The sequence below is a fragment of the Stylophora pistillata genome, chromosome 2, assembly GCF_964205215.1.
Source record: "Stylophora pistillata chromosome 2, jaStyPist1.2, whole genome shotgun sequence".
NCBI classification, from domain to species: domain Eukaryota; kingdom Metazoa; phylum Cnidaria; class Anthozoa; order Scleractinia; family Pocilloporidae; genus Stylophora; species Stylophora pistillata.
This window is the reverse complement of record NC_142520.1, coordinates 41,493,697-41,514,625: the sequence shown is the minus strand read 5'-3', so window position 1 is coordinate 41,514,625 and position 20,929 is coordinate 41,493,697. Positions and strand designations below refer to the sequence as shown.

Here is a 20,929-nt window from a genome sequence, read left to right as displayed (position 1 = left end):
CCTAGCGGTCTAAGATGCCTATCCCACTTATACGTTGCATAATCAAAGCTCAATATATCCGTTGACGTTTTCCTTGTTTTTTATTTTGAAGAAAAATCACTGAACTCAGTCATCCCTAAGATTATTGCAAAATACCAGCACGTTCAGCCAGTGTAGACAGACGGGTAGTTACGTAGCTGCCTGTTTTGCTAATATGTTGCATAATCAAAGCTCAATGTATTCTCTGGCGTTTTCTTCGTTGAATATTCTTTTAAAAAGCACTGAACCTAGTCACCCCTAAGATAAATGCGAAATACCAGCACGTTCAGTCAATGTGGACAGACAGGTACGTAGTTGTTTAGCTTCCTAAGAAGCCTATCCCGCTAATTTGTTGCAGAATCCAGCTGCTCAATACATTATCTGATGTTTTCTCTGTTAACTATCCTAGAGAAAGTCACAGAACCAAGTCAACCCTGAGATACGATCGGTCATCGAAATGAAATCTTTATTCAGAAACCACACTCAACAGATGCAGCTAAGCCAACTTTTATTCGTGCACAACAGCGCTAAAACAATGAAACCAGCTCTCCTAAAAAAGCAAATTCCACCAATGAAACTACAATAAGTTTAAACAAAGTTGTTTTATTTTCGATTTCAAATAACTTTGCTCGGGACAATTACAAAATATAATGATGAAATGCCCTCTGTCTTAGCCAATCAGCGTTTAGAATTTTCTGCCTTCTATTTTTTCGTAGCAGACACACGTCTTTATCCCACCTTGAGATGAACAGATGGCACTTACTCCACAGTAATCACGTGAATCTCCACATCTGCCACCATGCAGTTGGCAATCAGCTTCCCTCTGAAATAACTCCTGATCCCAGTCAACTGACTCCGCCAAAATGACACAAATGGTCATCAGACGCACAGCAAAGAAGTAACCTTTCATGTCTGTCAAATAAAAACTTTGTGATCAAAACATGAAGGTGTATGTCAAAGAACGTACCAAAGGCTAGCTATTCATTCGCCTTGATTTGTTGGTGATTGATTATCGTAGCTAAAGTATATTCGGCTTTCTGCGCAATCGTCCAGTTATGGAGGGGAAGGGAAGTAGGGAAATATAACAATAAAGTTGTAAAGAATAGGTGTAAGATTGTGGAATAGCATCCCAAAAGAACTTCGTATTAAAAACAGAACCCCGTTTAAGCGTGAACTTAAAAATCGCCTGTTAAAACTTTTGGAAAATGAGGAGATGAATGTTGATATACGCTGCTCAGAAATTTGTAAATATCTCTTGATAAAGTAACTCTTCGTTTAAGTCTTGTTTCAATTGTATTATATATCTTGATAACTTTGCAATTGATTATTTAATTATTCAACGGACTTAATTTTATTTTATTTAACAATTGTATTTTTATTTAATGATTATCTTTGTTTAATTGTATCGTATGTGATCATTAGCAGAGACAGCACTTGTTTTAGAAGGGTGGCCCGCCTAGAATAGCTTGCTAATTGCGGGTCACCTAGGACTGTGATAATATTGTATTGCTAACAAATAAATAAATTGATTGATTGAAATTGATTGAGATTATACATAGGGTCTTTTTTCGGGTCTGAGGTGTTGGTTGAGGGAAAAAGTAGAATAGGAAAATTTAATAGGGGTTATCGACAGATTTATGACATTTCGTGATACTTTATGAGCATGGAGCCTATCAGAGCTACTGATTGATGATAAAATCGAAAATACATGGTTTCATTAAGGTAGATGATTTACTTAGCTGCTGAATTATTGGGTCCTGAGTATAACGCTAGCAAAAGTATACAAAGGAACAATACTACTTACCTTTAACCAGCTTCAAAATGTCTTAAACGGCAAATTACTGAGGTCTTCCTTCTCCGACAACGGCAGCGCCAATGTGATAAACTCTCTTCAGTACCAATGCTTTCATGAATAAAGTTTCCAAAACAACAAATAAAGGCACGTTTCAGTGTGGTATTTAACTGCATGCAGTGGCCTTAAGCCCACGGCCAATTCAATGATTATAATGTTAAAAAGGCCTTTTTATAGCGCCATATTCGGAACCTCAGGCTATTTTTAACGGGGCTCCCACTCGTGCGAAGCGCGCGTGGGGCAGAGTCCCATACCCATGGAATATGGTCAACCTCTTTTCGTTTGGTTTTCACGTGACTGACCGAGCGTGCGTACGTCCGTACGTACATACGTGCCCTCTGTCATGTATGCTATCACGAAAGGACTATAAGCATCATGGGCTGCAATAAACCACGAAGTTTGGAATTTAGATAACGGCGAATTTTGCAACAAACTCAGTCTACAAACATAACCAAAACATAGCCACAAACCAAGTCAGTATACATTATTATATAAAGAATAAACTGAGCCGTTACTTAACCACTAAATTATGTCTGCGATAATCTATCGACAAATTTAGTCGAGATTTCACGCTAATTTTTTCCTTTGGAATACATTTGACTCTTGATTTAGCAGCGAAATAACGGCTAAGTTTTGAGTTTTTAATATGTTACGTGAATTATGAATGTTACAACTCTTTACCCGCACTTCGATAGATAAGTATTTTGCGTTTATAAAGAGGCCCATTGAAGGATTTGAGTATGAAACTTGGAAGTTTTTCAAGCCCTTGTTTCTTCAACCTTTGGTCAAGAGCAGAAACCATTGCATACGTGCAATGGTTCAACAGCCCTAGCGGTTTCTTAGCCAGTTTGTTGTTGCTTTGTGGTGATATCATTAGCCAGCCTGGCACGGCCCTTTAATTTCAAAGAGATTGCAAAATAGAGGTCCAAACCGTCAGGAACAATATAATTCTTCGGAACAGCTTACGGCACCTTCAGTGCCTACTAACGTCTTATGCAAATGCTCGAAGCATGGTCAACCAAACAAGCAGGCTTGAATTAGACATAGCATCCTCGAATTATGATATCATCACTCTAACAGAAACTCATTTAGATGAATCTATCTCAGACGGCGAGATCCTACCCTCAAATTACACGGTTTTCAGACGAGATAGAAAGGTTAACGGTCGCTCTGGTGGAAGAGTCCTCATTGCACTGCGTGACCACATTAAAGCCGTTCCTCACGACACTTCACAGTACAACTCAGAATTCATGTTCGTCGACGTGATTGACACTAAGCCTTTAGAATCTCTACAGGCTGTCACGATCTCAGCGCAGTGGTCAACCAAACACGAAAACTAGCTATGCAAATCAATGTGTTTATTTATCCTCGGTGTCGAATGGTGAAACTACGTGCAAATAAAATACATAAGACGATGAAACGGAAACAGAAGACAGAAAATACGATAAGGGAAAAAAATAAGATAACAGAAAGATGAAACCTTACATGGATGGTGCTGCGATGAGTGATAAACTGACAAATAATGAGGTTGTAAAGTGAACTCTGCTGAAACTAAAGACGTAACACACGAGCTCTGAACCGAACAGGCCTGGAAAACTAAGCTGACCGAGTGGGTCCCAGTGCCCACTGACAAAAATGGGGCAAAACGTAACCTGTAACACAAGCCGCTCTGCAAATGTTCTCTGCGAACGAGTTGATTCTTCTAGGCCTCTAGAAGATCTATCTTCCAGAGATTGACTGGTTGAACACCAGAGCTCTGAGGCAAACCGATATCTTCACACTATTCATTGATATTGTTCAAGATAACTTTTTGACCCAGTTAGTAAAGGAACCCACCAGAGAATCAAATATTTTAGACTTACAACCTCACCTGATTCTATAACTGACCTATTCATTGAAGAACTTTTTTCTGACCACAATTCTATCATTTTCTTACCCTCCGGTAAACCTTATGTTCAACGGAAATAGCAGAGACTGTTCTATTCTTCGTTTTCAATCACGCGATCAAAATCTGGAGGTATCACTCCGGGCGGCCATGTTGCAAGATATACAAAGCTTTCAAAATGGCGACGCGACTAGTTCTACTTACATTTATATTGTATTTGACGACTATTGGTTGACTTTGGATGATGTTACGAAGGGTCGCTAATGTGACAAAGCTTTACTGTGTGGTTTTGATCCATATAAGTTGAAAAAGAGTGATATTTGAGAAGATTTAAGCTTGCTTCCCGACGTTTCGTACCCAGATATCGTGAAGTATTTGGTGGTTCAAACGTCTTGGACAACCATGTTACAAATGAATCCTACAAAGCTTACAACTTTTTCGTCTCGGGTTGGGTAAAAAATCTTCAAATCAAGAAAACAGGAGGAAAAGTCGTTGTTTATGCTAGGGTAAGTCGATCAGTTTTAGCGTTAATGTTATGCAAGTTTCCCTGGTGTTTTCCTTATTGTCCTCAACAGGTCAATTATTCTCAGAGATCGCCAGAAACACCTCTAAAATCTTGGATATTGAGTGAGGAAGATGGCTCTGTGGTGGCTGCTCACTGCACATGTATGGCTGGGCTTGCCGAAGCCTGTTCGCATGTTGGAGCCGTTCTTTATGCCATAAATAAATAAATTCGTCTCTATTAAAAAACCATCCGATAAAATTACAGTAAAACTATATATTGATGGGAGAAATTGCAATGATTAAATCGAATAAAAAGGATTGAAAATGATTAGAAATACATATGGGGTGTTTACACAGCTAGACTATGTTTAAAAATTAATCTATTAAAAAAGCTATGTTTAAAACGTTCAGTGTTAATGCTGGGCCTGACAATGGATTTCTTTCGAATGTTTACAATATAGTCTTTGTACCTTGGGAGTAGGCTTTTTAATGGATGGTCATCATCTTTGCGGTTATAAAAAGGCGTCTGTCGCTTTTCTCCAAAAGTTTATAGAGGCTGGTGTAAGGATGAGAGATTCGATAGCCTGTACAGGCACAAAAAGCCAGTGGTTAATGTCTTCTTATGTGAAGGAAATACCATTTCATGAAGTAAGTGAAATAGACTTTACATCAGCTAAAAGGAAAGACAGGCTTCTTCGAGAAACCGCAGTGGTGCCAGGACCCACTGTTGATAAATCAGTTCAGAGACTAAGAAAAACTCCCACAGTGACAAATGACGAAGAAGAAGAATTCTTCAATAATATTGCGAAGACAAGCATAAAGTCTGTTATCCTGTCATTGGTGAGACCATACAGTGATAATTTTGTGCCTCAGTCCTATACTTAGTACCGAAAACCCTCAGTGAACTCTTATATTCTTCTGATTATAAGAACCTAAGCTATTCTGAGCTGTTGTTCACGGCGCGTGAAGTCGAGTCCAGTATCACTATCTCTATAGATGAATGTAAAGCAGTAGAAGAGGCTACAAGAGACCAGGCATCGTCAAAAAACTGGTTCAGTCAACGAGCAGGCAGAATAACAGCATCAAAATTAAAAGCTTCCTGCCACACAGACCCACAAAAACCATCCAAAAGCCTAATCAAAGTAATATGCTATCCTGAGTCGCACAAATTTTCAACCACTGCGCGCAACAAGGTGGGGATGCAACAAAGAGAAAGTAGCTAGGGGATCCTACTTTTCTGTTGTTTGCCACCAGCATGAAAATTTAGTGTTGGCTGACAGTGGGCTTCACATACGTCAAATCTGGCCATACCTTGGAGCATCTTCAGATAACATTGTAGAATGCAATTGTTGTGGTAAGGGGGCTGTAGAAATCAAGTGCCCTTATAAGCACAAAGATGTCTGCCTATCAGAGGCTTCTATGGTTGACAGGACATTTTGTTTAGAACAAAAAAATGGCATATTATCTTTAAAGAAAAGTCACCAGTATTATTACCAAGTGCAAGCTCAACTGTACATTTGTGATGTCGACTACTGCGATTTTGTTGTCTGGACTCCAAAAGACATTCACATTGAAAGGATTGTTCCTAATGACGAGTTCTGGGCTGACATAACATTCAAGGCCACCTTGTTCTTTGTCAATGGAGTTCTCCCAGAGCTAATGATTACCCGGTAAATGCTTTTCAAGCTCCCATACTCCGTCCCAAGTGGCTGCTACACCAACACCAGTACAGCAACCTAATCCCAGTGAAGAGGGAGACGACGAAGAGCTGTGGTGTGTATGCCACACACACATTGAATTGGATGTGACAGTGCAGATTGCCAATTTGAGTGGTATCACACGTCCTGCGTAAACCTAACAGCCGAGCCTGATGGAGAGTGGTACTGCCCAAGCTGCCAAAAGGGATAACTACTTAACGTAACTTGTAGTAATTTTTCAATTTCATAAGTGGAGTTAAGTTTATGACAGTATTACTATATTTTTAGCTTTGGCAAACAAATATTCCAGCTTATGTTGTTTAACTTGAAATAATATACTTCTGTTCTGCATATGGAGTAAGAGGATAAAATCTGTAAAAGATGTATTTTAGGTCAAGGGTACAGTTTAAAGGTGCTTTAAATACAAACCTAGGTTTTAATGCTGCCACCAAATGCTTATTTTTTTCCAATTAGAAAACTTAAAAAGTCAATTCTTTCTTATCCAGGTTAATAGCAAATGCGCAGCCTTGCATTTGTATCAATGATTGTATCATATATTTTTTCTTAAACCCTATATTAATTGAGAATCAATTGAAAAATTTAACAGTTGATTGTACAGTAGTCACATAAAAGTAAATCTCTCAATGCTCTATGAAAATGAAAACGTTTGCAATGAGGTGTATTCATAAGATTGCCATGTACAACTGAACAATAATTTGCAGCTCTAATTGAATGGCACCACCAACTCAGAAATATTTGTCAAGGCACAGGATACTCTAGCAGTCTTGTCAATGGGGGATAGTGATTCTCCGGACTTTGCTTTCACCAGGTCGATGGGTAGAGTGCTTTGCAGAATAATATATTTCCTCCGCACAAGGCCAATAACTCGTTCTATCTGAATGCGGACATTTGCAATTTTTCTAGTTTCTTCCACCCCCTGGGCTGAAAGTTGCTTTTTGCCTCGGTTAAAGGCAGGTATGTGCAGCTTTGCTTGGTAGAAGCCAACACTGTCCTCAATGTTGAACCCCCTGTCAGTTAACTAAATCATGTCACCTGGCTCAAGCTTTCTTAGAATACCACAGAGTTCAGTAATGTCAGTGTTTTTGTCGCTTACTCTGCCACCCCATGCGTTAGATAAGAAAGATACAGAGCCTCATGGAGTTACGCCAATCAAGAATTTTATAGTGTTGTGGTGTTTGTAGTTGGACCAAGTCATTGCTCGGGCAATCAAGCTAAATGGTTTGTCTATAAACACCTCAAAACAGTCAATAAATATATCTTATTAGACGTTTTGTTGTGTAGTATCGCTGAGTATTTTTACGAGTTGTGCCGTATTTTGACGAGCCCGTAGGGCGATTCAAAATACAAATAACGAGTAAAAATACTCGGCGATACTACACAACAAAACGTCTAATAAGTTATTTATTATCCAACACGCCAAACTTTTATTTCAGTGCGGGCGAATTTCGCGGATATTTATTTATGGGGAGTGCGTGACAGAAGTATGCGAAGCGGAACGGAATTGGCGCGTTGTTGTGTTGTGTTGCTGTTTCTATTTTCTTCATTAAATGAAGAAATTTTCTGGTCGTCAAGCTGTTTTTCTTCGTTCGATTCATCAAATGAACTTGGATCTTCATTTGCCAGCCATTCTGACTCTTCGTCGTCGGAAATATGATTCAAATTGTCCGCCACTTTTATTTTTTTTTTCGTAACTACAATCCAATTCTTCGCTTGCGCAATGCTAGAAAACCTGTTTAACAAGGGCTAAAATAGACGAGTACAAATACAGCGTGATATGTGTACTCGACTATGGCGTTATTTGTACTCGTCTAGGTCTAGTTGGATAATAATGACTGAAACTTTGTTTCCAAAAGACTTGCGAAAAACCAAAGGCATTGTAAGCCTAAGATCTTCACGTTCTGGCCATTTAATTAAAAAGTCTGGGCGATCATTCATTACGTGAATCTACCCACTGAATATTCTATGAGCAGTTGGTACAGAAATGTTGAACCTGTAGGCTAAGTCTTGTAAAGGCAGGTTAAACTTTGTTCGCATCAATGTCAACAAAAATTCCTGAAATTGTGGTAAGGCATTTCGCTTTGTCGAAATAACATGTTTACAAACAAGGTTGAAAACATGCATGAGAATGACAAAACTTGGCAAACCAGTGTAAAATTTGGTTTTTTCATAATTTTCCCTGAAACTGTTGATTGTCATATCTGCCTCTAGTAGATTTTCTTTGAGTGCTTGTAGCTCGAGTGTTGTGTTTTCCATAAAAATATTTTGATTTTCGAGATCACTGGCACCCCAAAGTGTTCACTTCAACAAATGCTGTTTGACATTTTTTTCCATTTTCCTTTTCCTCTGACACTGGAGCTACAATATGAATAAATAACGTTATTGTGAAACGTTTTGTGTATCATCTGTGGAGGGACCCGAAGGGGTAAGAATGGGAAATGCGATTGGCCCGTTTTAGGCAATGGGAAATGGGATTTAATCACTGGGACTGGGATTTTTTGCCAAAAAAAAACAATACAAATTGGGAATAGGATTAAATTTAAACAAAAACAGTTGTGGATGCTATTATTTTTAGCTTGGGATTTGGTGAAAATAAGGATTGGGAAATGGCGTCCACACCCCCCCCCCTCCCCTCCCCACTTCCCCTTCGGGACCCTTTCTGTGTAATGGCAATTTCACTCGCGCTGTTTTCACGCTCGCGCTTAGTTATTGGCACGCGTTCCTATGATAGTTCTTAATGTATCTTTTACCTGTGTTTGGATTGTTTTGACTTGTTCTGGGCTCTTTTTTAGCGCGTTTTACTCGATCAAAGCCTTTAGTAGGGTCTTTTATGCTGGAGTGGCCCATGTTTACAGTTGGATCCCAATCTACATTTGTTGTATCTTTTAATGCGGATGGCTTTCCTAAGGTAATACTTGCAAATGTTGTGAAGCTATATGGTACCGCATAACTGAGCAAAAAATTTCGTGCTTTACATATCTTCCAGTGCGGATGGCTTTCCTAAGGTAATATTTGAATATGTTGTGCAGCTATATAGTACCGCAAAACTGGGGAAAATTTTCGTACTTTACATATCTTCAAGTGCGGATGGCTTTCCTAAGGTGTAATATTTGCAAATGTTGTGCAGCTAAATAGTACCGCAAAACTGAGCAGAAAATTTCGTACTTTATACGTTTTACCTGACACGAAATGAGCACTGCAAACACGAGTTCCATCAATCTTTTTTTCGGTGACATCCTTGCTGTCTCTTTTGATATTTTTGATCCACTGTTGTCTTCGCTCCGCGGAAAGTTTTCTAGTTTTCTCTCCCTGATGAGGTATTATTTTGGGTATTCTGAAGACACTATACTCTTCTGTCTCGAGTATTTTTATGCCCACAATTAAAAACAGCGCAAATAGTTGGCATGATAAAAAAATCACCAGTTTTAGCTTCACGACTGACTACACGTTCAACCAAGCTTACTCTTTCGCGCGCTTGTATATCTTCCAACAAGGCCGACTTCCAGCTGTTTTTTAAACCTGACCTCAAAAAAAGTGACGTCAAGTGAAAACGAAGAATTGTTATGTTAAAGCTGATTGGGGCCATTTACGATCCCTATTATCCTATATTTCCTGGCACTGCGTTTTCTTCGATGATAACATTAATCAGAATTGGGCTTGTTGGAAAGACCTACTATTCGCTACAGCAGACGAATGTATTCCTAAACGCAAGGGTAACAGGAAACCCAGTGCTCCTTGAATCAACAAGGAACTTATTGCCCTGTGGAAAAAGAAAAGATCTTTGTACAAACGTGTTCGCAAAAGAAACAAAGCGACTATTTGGGAAAAATATCGACAACTCAAAACAATTCTGTGTAGAGTCTCTGTAGTACAGCTCGATGGGCATACATTAACAAACTAGCCTCCGATCCGAAAGAAACTGAAAACCCGAAACCTATTGGAACTTTATTAAATCCAAGAGAAGAACTGAAGAACTAACAATTTTTTTTCATTAAAAATTGACCTCTGTATTGCTCATTATATGAACTCCTACTTCTTCTCTGTGTTTACCGTCAAAGATTATGGTAATTTTCCTACCACAGATTACATTGCTGCCAAGAGACTCGAAAATATCAATTGCAGTGTTAATGAAGTATGACCACAGGCGGCCCAAGCGTACTGTGTGACTTTGTGGTGTAAAGTACATTTAATAACGGTAATAACTAACATATTAAGATCGAATTTCAAGCGTACGTGCGAGCCGTTAAAAGAAGGACAAATTTTTAAAAAAATTAAGAAAAAGTTAAGAACAAATTTAGAAGGATAGTAAAAGCGAGAAATAAAACATGCGAAGTATCCTTAATTCTTTTCCGTAGCCACTTTGTTCCCAACAGTCATTTTAACGTTGTTTTGGCGACTTGCTTTGTAACGCTTGCGGTGTACCGGTGTCAACAGTCAACTGTGAAATACGAAAAATTATAAAAAAAAATGAAGAAAAAAAACTAAAGAGGAAAATAATAGCGAGGAATATATCGTATGAAGTCTCCTTTCCTTTTTCCCGTAGCTTCTTTGTCGTTTACGGTCCATTTAACGCTGTTTTGGCGACCTTCTTTGCAACGCGTGTGGTGCTACCGGTCAACTGTGTATAATCACAGGGGGCCCAGACAAGCGACGAGTCTGGTTGTTTATTCGAAATATAAAGGAATGTCTGGGAGAATATTGAAGAGTCTTATTATCGTAAACTTATATCATGAAATGTCTGAGTTAAAGCTCAAAATAAATGTAAACCTACCTCACTTGCTGTGTATTGTCGTTTCCATGGCACTAAATGGCGAATTTGAGCGATTTGGTGGGTTTTGCGTCGACTGTTACTATACGTTATAAGAAGGAGACAAGGGTGGAAAGCTCATTTTCGACCCAGAAATAAGAATCGCCCGGCTACCAAATCCAAAACCAGATAAACTGAAAGGTTGACGCTTCTTCTCGACGCATTCAATCGAAGATCCATTCAAAATCCAAGCGCTAACCGCCAAAACATTTTCGAGAAATGCAGCTTTCGAAGCGATCAGCATCCGCGGCCCCGATTTCGTGTGCCAAGGAGCAACCGTCGCGCTGTTTGCCCCACGCTGATTGGATGATGCTAAACAATGCCCGATTACAAATGCCTCATGGGGGAGGGGAGTCAGGGGCATAATCGCGCCAGCGATTCATCTACTGACTAGCCTGGTGTGAGGTTTATGTCGCGTGACGGAAACCCGACACGAGGGAGATCGGTGGACTTATGTGGAAGTTATCGGCCTTCGAGTGGCGACGGTTGGTGTTCGGGACCGGTTGAAGTTTCCAGCCTTAAGTTTTTTATACACAGTTGACCGGTAGCACCACACGCGTTGCAAAGAAGGTCGCCAAAACAGCGTTAAATGGACCGTAAACGACAAAGAAGCTACAGGAAAAAGGAAAGGAGACTCCATACGATATATTCCTCGCTTTTATTTTCCTCTCTAGTTTTTTTCTTAATTTTCTTGATATAATGATTTTTCCTATTTAACAGTTTACTGTTGACACCGTACACCACGCGTGTTACAAAGCAAGTCGCCAAAACAGCGTTAAAACGACCGTTGGGATCAAAGTGGCTACGGAAAAAAGGTAAGGAGAATTCGCATGTTTTATTCCTTGCTTTTATTATCCTTATAAAATTTTTTCTTAATTTTTTCTTAATTTATTTTTTAATTTGTCCTCCTTTTAACGGCCGCACGTAGGCTTGAAATTCGATCTTAATATGTTAGTTATTACCGTTATTAAAGGTACTTTACACCCCAAAGTCTCGCAGTAAGCTTGGGCTGCCGCCTGTGGTATGACACCTCCTTTTTGAAACTCAAGCCTAACAAGTCCCCTGGGCCTGACAATATTGCCCCTTGCGTTCTGAGAGAATGTTCATCGGAACCGGCACCCTCACTGGCGAATATATTAAACAAGTCATTCTCTTCTGGTTTACTACCAAATGAATGGAAATGCGCTGATATCGCACCACTGCACAAGAAGGGCTCTAAATCGCTCAGAGAAAATTACCGTCCAATCTCCCTTACATCTATCGTTTGTAAAATTGGCGAAATAATTGTTTTTGATAGGTTACATAAATTTTGCTTAGAAACTGGTTTGATAAATGACAACCAATTCGGCTTTCTGAAACGAAGATCCACAGTAACACAGTTGTTATCTGTTGTCATCGTTCAATGACTGGGCTAAATCACGTAATTTGTCTCGTCCAACTGACGTAGTTTTCGTTGACATGGCCAAGGCATTCGACAGTGTTTCTCACGAATGGATCCTGCTGAAGTTGAAAATAATAAAAATAATAATAATAATAATAATAATAATAATAATGTTTATTTCTTATATTGCGCAGTCTAACATGCATTAAAAGATAATTATGATCGAATGCGCATTACAACATTAAAAATCTTACAGCAATGGGGCTAATCCTAATAATGATAGTAATAATAATAATTTACAATTTTTCGGAAAAACAATAAAGGTAAAATATGAATAAATAAAAGAACTAATAGAAAGCTAAATTAAAAAGATGTGTCTTTAGTAAAACTTTAAAAGTATACAATGATTGACACTGTCTAATTTCCAGAGGTAGTCGGTTCCATACTTTGGGCGCAGCATGTTCGAACGCCCTATCCCCGAGTGTCTTTTTTGTTCGGTAGGTGTTGAAAAGTAATGGTGTTTGTTCTGTAGGTGTTAAAAAGTAGTGGTGGTTGTTCTATAGGTGTTGAAAAGTAATGGTGTTTGATCTGTAGGTGTTAAAAAGTAGTGGTGTTTGTTCTGTAGGTGTTGAAAAGTAATGGTGTTCGTTCTGTAGGTGTTAAAAAGTAGTGGTGTTTGTTCTGTAGGTGTTAAAAAGTAATGGTGTTGACGGCCGCTTATATGCCTGGCCTAGGCACTTCCTGACAAGAGGTAGGCAGCGCGTGATTCTGAGAGGGCCTAAGTCTGATTGGTCTAGTGTTATATCAGGTACCCCACAAGGGACCCTTCTCAGCCCATTATTAATTCTGATACATACATACACGTGTTAATTGACCACTGCCGATAGGGGCTTTTCAGGGTCAATTCCCACCCAGAAACCACCCCAAGGGGAGGACATCCATCACACAGTAATCTTGTGCGTGGGAAATTAACGTCTCCTACCCCTAACCTTAAAGGAGACGGGACCTCCATTTATTCGTCCCTATCCGAGAAGACTAGAGTATCTAACTATTTCTTGACGTTACAGAAAAGCAGCATATTCTTCTCACTTGTTTTAAGACCTTGAGTGTCGGTCCGGCCGGGGCTCGAACCCTCGACCCTACCGTACAACACTCCAGCGCTCTATCCATTGAGCTAACTGGGAGGCTGTTCTGATCTATATCGGCGATATAACCAATGTATATCGTCAACTGTGAAACTTTACGCTGACGACACATAGATCTATCGTCAAATAGTCGACCCTACTGAGGATCCTCCGCTTTTACAAATGGATCTTTCTAAACCTAATGGAATGGGCGGGCACGCAAGTGGTAGCTACGTTTCAATGCGGACAAGTGTGAATCCATGCGTATAACCCATACACGCGACAAGTCTACTACGCAATATATGTTAGATAAACCTTTGAAAGACGTGGAGAGCTTTAAAGACCTAGCCGATTTAGCCGTGAATTAACGGAAACATTTTTGCTTTGAAACATATATGACACTCGATTTAACCGTGAATTAACGGCGAAATAAATTATGTCTTGCAATGATCTCGCGACAAATTTAGCCGTGAATTAACCGCGACATTTTTGGTTTATATAATTATTACAAAGCAAAAATGTTTAATATATGTAAAGAAATTTTATTGCAAAATTTTCACTTATTGCAAGCTCCGCTCTTAGGCTTAGCTAAATGAATATATTGCAACACTTTGTAAGCGACTTTGCCAGACTAATTTAATGAAATCTATAATTGTTTTGAAGGAAATATTTACCAATAACCGGCCAATTTCGGAAACTAAGTTAGACCACAACAAGAGGAGCTTTGTTCCCTAATCTTTGCAAGAAGTGTACATGTTTTTTAAGGTTCCACGCTAACCAGTACAAACAAGATGCAGGGGAAAAGGGCTCCGGTTTATTGTCTTTATCCGAAAACACTCGACTGTCTAAAAAACTGCTTGCACATGTCGTACCACATGCACCATATTTTCCCTAGTCTTTTTAAGACCCTGATTGTTGATTCAATTAGTGAGTTGAACGCTCGACTTCCCACTTGGCAGTTTGACGCCCTTCGATATGAAACAAAAACAGGGCGGTTTTTATCTTAATTGTGAATGGGATGAATCGAGAACACTAACGTTAATAGGCATTTTAAATAATTTAGCTTATGCGAAAGCTAGAATCATAGAAATCAAGTTAGACATCACGAAAGTTAGAATCCCTTTTACACTAAAAAACATACGACATGAGTTTTCTTACTAGACGAAATGCATGATAAAGAGTTTATATTTTATTCCTTAATAACAATCTATGAACCCAGTAACCTATAACTTGGATAGCTGCTAAATGCTAACACTTTCAGCTGACTCAGCAACAACAGATGGGTAGTTTCCTGGCGGTCTAAGATGCCTATCCTATTCATGATACATTGCAGAAACAAAGCTCAATATATCCGTTAGCGTTTTTTTTTTTTCCCAAAGAAAAATCACTGAACTCAAACACCCCTAAAATTATTGCGAAATACCAGCACGTTCAGCCAGTGTAGAGAGACGGGTAGTTACGTAGCTGCCTCTTTTGCTAATTTGTTGCATATTCCAAACTCAATGTATCCTCTGGTGTTCTCTTTGTTAAATATTCTTTTGAAAAGCAATGAACCCAGTCACCCCTAAAAGAACTGCGAAATACCAGCACCTTCAGTCAATGTGATCAGACGGGTACGAAGTTATTTAGCTGCCTAAGATGCCTATCCCGCTAATTTGTCGCAGAATCCAACTGCTCAATATATTCTCTTGTGTTTTCTCTGATAACTATCCTAGAGAAAATAACAGACCTAGGTCAATCCTGAGATACCGTCGGTGATCGAAATGAAATTCTTTGTTCCGAAACCACACTCAAACAGAAACAGCTAAGCCAACTTTTATTTGTATACAACAGTGCTAAAACAATGAAACAACTCTGCTATAAAAGCATTTTCCATCAATGAAACTACAATAATACCTTAGACAAAGTTGTTTTATTTTCGATTTCAGCTAACTTTGCCTGGGTAAATTACAAAAAGTAATGATAAAATGCCCTCTGTCTTAGCCAATTAAGCGCAATCATCGAGTTGTACGCTTCTGTAGCAAACACACGTCTTTTTATGGCCATTAAATGAACAGCTTGCAGTACTTCCACAGCAATCACGGGAACGTTCACATTCGCTCCCATGTGATAGGCACCTAGGCTCCCTCTGGAATGGCTCCGGATCCCAGTAGTCATGTTGCGCCGGCGCAGACTCCGCCAAAATGACACAAATGGTCAGCAGACACATAGCAAAGAAGCAACCTTTCATGTCTGTCGAGGTCAAATAAAAACTTTTTGATTACAATATGAAGGTGTAGGTGAAAGAACGTACCAAAGGCTATATATTCATTCATCTTGAATTGTTGGTGATTGATAATCGTAGCTAAAGTATATTCGGCTTTCTGCGCAATCGCCCAGTTATGGAGAGGAGGGGAAGTGGGGATTATAACAATGAAGTAATAAAAGTTATAAATAGCTTATGGTTCTTTTTTTTTTTTTCGGGTCTGTGGTGTTTGTGGAAAGAGAAAGTAGAAAAGGATAATTCAATAAGGGCTATCGACAAAAATGTAGAAAAAGTTGGAATGGGCAAAAATGTGGCAAACGCTAAAATGTGATAAAATATGCAAGAAAGTGCCAAACATATCTACAAGGTAAAAACAATGAGATGATTATAACAAGAGCTACCCTAAACAAATGATTTGGCGCGAAGTGAGTCGCGCTGTTAGTTTAGTGTTGGTTTGAGCTCTGACACTTTTTCAAGGTTCAAAAACTCTGAGCGATGTCGTCTGGCCCCGTATCAGGCAATTTTCTTCATTTTTATGCTAATTTAGAAAACTTATGCTCACTTGAGAATGACCTTGGAGAGGTCGAAGCGTCGTGCTTTTTTTATCGCTAATTTTGATTCCGAAATTTAAAATCGCGTTATATTTTCTTTTTTTCCCTTTTAATCCACAAAGCACTCCGATGACAAAGCTGAACGTAACACAGTGGATGGCATGTTTCAGTTGCCTCGGTTTATGGCGTGGAATGGCTCTGAGTTTTGCTCCCTAAAAAGTTTCCCACAATCTAACGGCAGAGTGTTCAATTTCTCCATGAGACATGTTCTAGTTTGTAATTGGTTCGACTTACGTTCTTGGCTATGTTTTCTTGTTTTCAATCAGCCTATCAGAGCTACTGATTGATGTTAATATCGTGAATACGTGGCTTCATTAAGGTGGATGATTTGCTCAGTTGCTGAATAATTCTGTCCCGAGGATAACGATGGTAAAAGTATCCAATAGAGCAATACTACTTACCTTTAACCAGCTGCAGAATGTCTTCTACATCAAATTAAATTACTGAGGTCTTCCTTCTCCGACAATAGCAGCGCTAATACGATGAACTCTCTTCAATACTTCCCCTAAATAGCGTTTTCAGGTTCTGTCCTGGTGTACCGGTTCACAAGGGAATTACCATTGTTCTTTCTTTGTTTAGGGGTTATCGGTTAGCTATTGTGTATTGTTTGGTCTTTTGTATTGGCTCTTGTGAACCGGTACACGAGGACAGAACCCGTTTTCATGAATAAAATTTCTAGAACAATAAAGGCACATTTCAACGTGTTATTTTAATCGCATGCAGTGGCCTTACGCTCACGGACAATTGAATGATTGTAGTATCAATGAAAAGGTTTTTCATAGCGCCATATTCGCGACCTAAGGCTATTTGTAAAACACTTCAGTGTAGCTGACTTTGTCAGACTAATTTGATGAAGGCTAGACCAGAACAATAGGAGCTTTCTTCTCTGATCTTTGCGACGAGTGTGCGTGTTTTTTAAGGTTCTTTGGTAACTACTACAGACAAGATGAAGGAGCAAAGAGCTCTGGTTTATTGTCTATATCCGTAAACACTTGACTCTCTAAACGTTTGCAGATGCGATACCAAAGGCACCATATTTTCCTTAGTCTTTGTAAGACCCTGATAGTTGATTCAATTAGTGCATTGAACGCTCGACCTCCCAACTGTGAATGGGATGAATCGAGAACACTAACGTATATATGCATTTTAAACCATTTAGCTCATGCGAAACGGCTAGAATCAAAGAAATCAAGCTAGACATCACGAAAGTTAGAATCCCTTTTACACTAAAAACACATACGACATGAGTTTTCTTACTAGACGAGATGCATGATAGAGAGTTTTTATTTTACTCCTTAATAACAATCTATGAACCCAGTAACCTCTAAGATAACTGCTAAATACCAGCACTTTCAGCTGACTCAGCAACAACAGGCGGGTAGTTTTCTGGCGGTCTGAGATGCATATCCCACTCATGATACATTGCAGAATCAACGCTCAATATATCCGTTGGCGTTTTCCTTGTTTTTTTTTTAAAGAAAAATCACTGAACTCAGTCATCCCTGAGATTATTGCGAAATACCAGCACGTTCAGCCAGTGTAGACAGGCGGGTAGCTACGTAAGAGCCTATTTTGCTAATTGTTTGCATCTTCCAAACTCAGTGTATTCTCTGGTGTTCTTTTTGTTAAATATTCTTTTGAAAAGCGCTGAACCCAGTCACCCCTAAGATAACAAGAGGAGCTTTATTCCCTTACTTTTGTGACAAGTGTGCGTGTTTTTTAAGGTTCTTTGCTAATCAGTACAGACAAGATGCAAGGGCAAAGAGCTCCAGTTTATTGTTTATATCCGAAAACACTTGACTCTCTAAACGTTTGTAGATGTGCCGGGTACCCTGATTGTTGATTCAAGACCCTGATTGTTGATTCAATTAGTGCTATGAACGCTCGACCTCCCACTTGGCAGTTTGTCGCCCTTCGATATGAAACAAAAACAGGGCGGTTTTTATCTTAATTGTAAATGGGATGAATCGAGAACACTAACGTAATTATGAATTCTAAATTATTTAGCTTATGCGAAAGCTAGAAGCATAGAAATCAAGCTAGACATCACAAAAGTTAGAATCCCGTTTACACTTAAAACACATACTTAGTAATAATAATAATCTTTATCGAGGATACTTTTTTTTACGTACATGTGGTTTTCGAAAAGGACCTCGAAAATTAAGAGTAAGAACTAATATATCTAAGTGTTTTATAAATTTCATACTCTTAGTCTTCTTAAATTAAAAAATTATAAACCAGTCGTTTAAAAAATATTTACATTGGCAGAGTCTCGTATCATCACGCTGAGAGAATTAAAATCATTACAGCGTGATAAGCAGTTCTTTGTTTTCCCCAATCCCTTTTAACACAGCGGAGTCTAAGATTGACTTTATTTCTAGTGATATAATTATGTAGATGTTGATGTGTTACTTAAGTCAATTCGTGATTTATGAGTCCATTTAGACATTTGTTTACATGCACACCTCTTCGTGGGAACCCCCTTTTCTCTAATGATATCCATTTCAGAGTCACTAATGCATGCGACGCAGATGAATACAGCGGTCGATCTAAAATTATTTTAGCCGCTTTATTTTGCACGAAGGTGATAATCCCTTTTACGCTAAATACACAGTCATACGACAAGAGTTTTCTAACTAGACGAAATGCATGATAGAGAGTTTTTATTTTACTCCTTAACAATCTAGCAACTACGATTGAAAATTTCCATTGCAAGATTTGGAGACGGAAAAAAAATTGTGGAGGGGGGAACATGGAAATATACATACTTACGCCGTAAATGCAATTTTAGTGATGTTATCATCATGAGAAAGGGGTGTCTAAAAAATGGATTGAACTGTATTTCACAAAAAAAAGTCACAGGGGACATTCGGGCAATTTCCATTCCGGTTAAAAATTAAAAAGAACAATGGGCTTCCGGAAACTGTTTTCGGTTTATTCTCCCAAGCACCAGAGGTTGTCAGCCTCCAAAAATCTAAAAAATCTTCTGCTTCATTCTGCAATTCTACCTGGTGACGTTCTGTGAAGATAAGAGGAGCTGTAAAACAAAGAAAAAAATAATTAAAACAATTGTTGCTGATACACTACACTTGACCTTAGCTGTGCACTGTCGAGTTATAGAACACTTGGGAAGTTTGGAGAGCACTTCGAGAGGTCTGAATTTTCGGTGTTACGAAAACTCATACCCCGAAAACTCAGACCCTTCGAAGTGCTCTCCAAACTTCCAAAGTGCTCCATAATTTCGATAGTGCACAACATAAAGCATGAACCAATTGTTTTATAACAGAGCCGGTGGAATGATGCAACAAATCCGACGCGAAAGACGGACAACAATATTAAGAGTGATTGTTCGGTGAAGCGAATCGTGACGACGCTGATGCCGAGTCTTTTTTCCCGTTATATTTCTTTTTTCTGCCTCATTTAAAGTGCCCTTGAGATCAAAACTTTCGTACATCATTTTTTTTCCATTTTCGTGTTTATTGTGTCTCCTTCACCTACTCTGCCAAATTTCGGTTTAGACCGAGCATTAGAAATATCTTTTTTCGCGCCTTTAAATTCACGATTTCGCGTCCGCCATTATTTGATCATATTCCAGAAGTTGATCGCAGGACTCAGAGGAAGTGACGTCAAGGGCTTAACGCGAAAATCTCACATGGCAAAATGTCAAGCAAACAACGGAGTGCTTTACTCTATTCTTGCAAAAACTAAACAAAAAGGACCAGGCATTGATGCGTAATTCAACGCTGCTCGGTAGTAATCGAGTAGACCATGCTGCAGGTATTTCTCAGCATCGGAGCCTTCCAAATGGATCAGAGCGGGAAAAACGGATGCGATCTGTGCGACCTCGCCGAGTAAACTTCAGTCCTGCAGAAATATTTGTGACCTACTCCGGACACTTTTCGAAGGACTGTTTCGAGAGATCTGTGTACTTTGAAGGATCTAGGCGAAGAATTCTGTCGGGTTCAGTGCCTACTGTTCAAGAAGAGAAGGGACAAGAAAAACCGTCCTCAGTGCGATCTTGACTCAGGAAAGCGAAATCTACGAGCTTCCACCAATTTTGTCACCTTTACATATGAGCTGATCAATATCCACCTTTAACAACTCTCTGGCAGAATACCTTACACAAAGGAAAGTACTCGGTGAACATTGTAAATAAGAATGATAAAATAGCTGAATTGAGGATTGAGATTTCTGACCTCAAAGTGCTCACTTTTATACAAGAGAGATGAAAAATATAATTGTGTGCTCAGATTCTAAAAAAAGCTGGCTTTGATATCAGCGAAAGCAGAACAAACAGCTTCAGACACAGAGCGTAAAAACACTTTAAAATGTGGGCTTGCAGCCGAAAAACCGAGAAAATGAAAATTTCTTTAAAAAATTGTCAAACTATGAACCATCTGACAGCCAAGTCTGCGTGCTATCAAAGGTTCTCAAATTCATCCCAACGCCCGTGACAAACGAATTTAAAATCAGGCCAACGTTTGCGAGATTTGTTCGCAAGACGAATGCGCCTCTGTTACACCTTTCACGGACAAAACAAAGAACCACTTCTGTTTCATATCAAACTTAATGCCACCGGTTCAGTCTTCTATCGCCCTTCAGAGCTACTTGGAAACGCTACTTGCAGACTCATAACGCTACTTGCAGACTGCATCTTAGCCAAAAAATACTATGTAACGCAATGAGGTCACGGCTCTAAAAGAGTTGAAACGAACTCTGCTTTAAACCTCACCGAAGCAACACAACAATAGTCATCATGAATAAGACAGAAAAAACAAAAGAGGCCA

The 20,929-nt window shown here is 39.1% G+C and overlaps 2 long non-coding RNA genes across 2 annotated transcripts; both read right to left on the bottom strand.

The window, feature by feature from the left end:
- Window positions 1–519: 519 nt before the first annotated feature.
- Window positions 520–11,391, bottom strand: LOC148739556 (uncharacterized). The gene is made up of 3 exons (XR_015996164.1): window positions 10,746–11,391; window positions 1,823–1,921; window positions 520–930 (listed from the first exon to the last, which is right to left on the bottom strand). It is a non-coding gene; the product is annotated as an uncharacterized LOC148739556 (long non-coding RNA).
- Window positions 11,392–15,086: 3,695 nt separating this feature from the next.
- Window positions 15,087–16,790, bottom strand: LOC111318900 (uncharacterized). The gene is made up of 2 exons (XR_002693678.2): window positions 16,544–16,790; window positions 15,087–15,518 (listed from the first exon to the last, which is right to left on the bottom strand). It is a non-coding gene; the product is annotated as an uncharacterized LOC111318900 (long non-coding RNA).
- Between the last annotated feature and the right edge of the window lie 4,139 nt (window positions 16,791–20,929).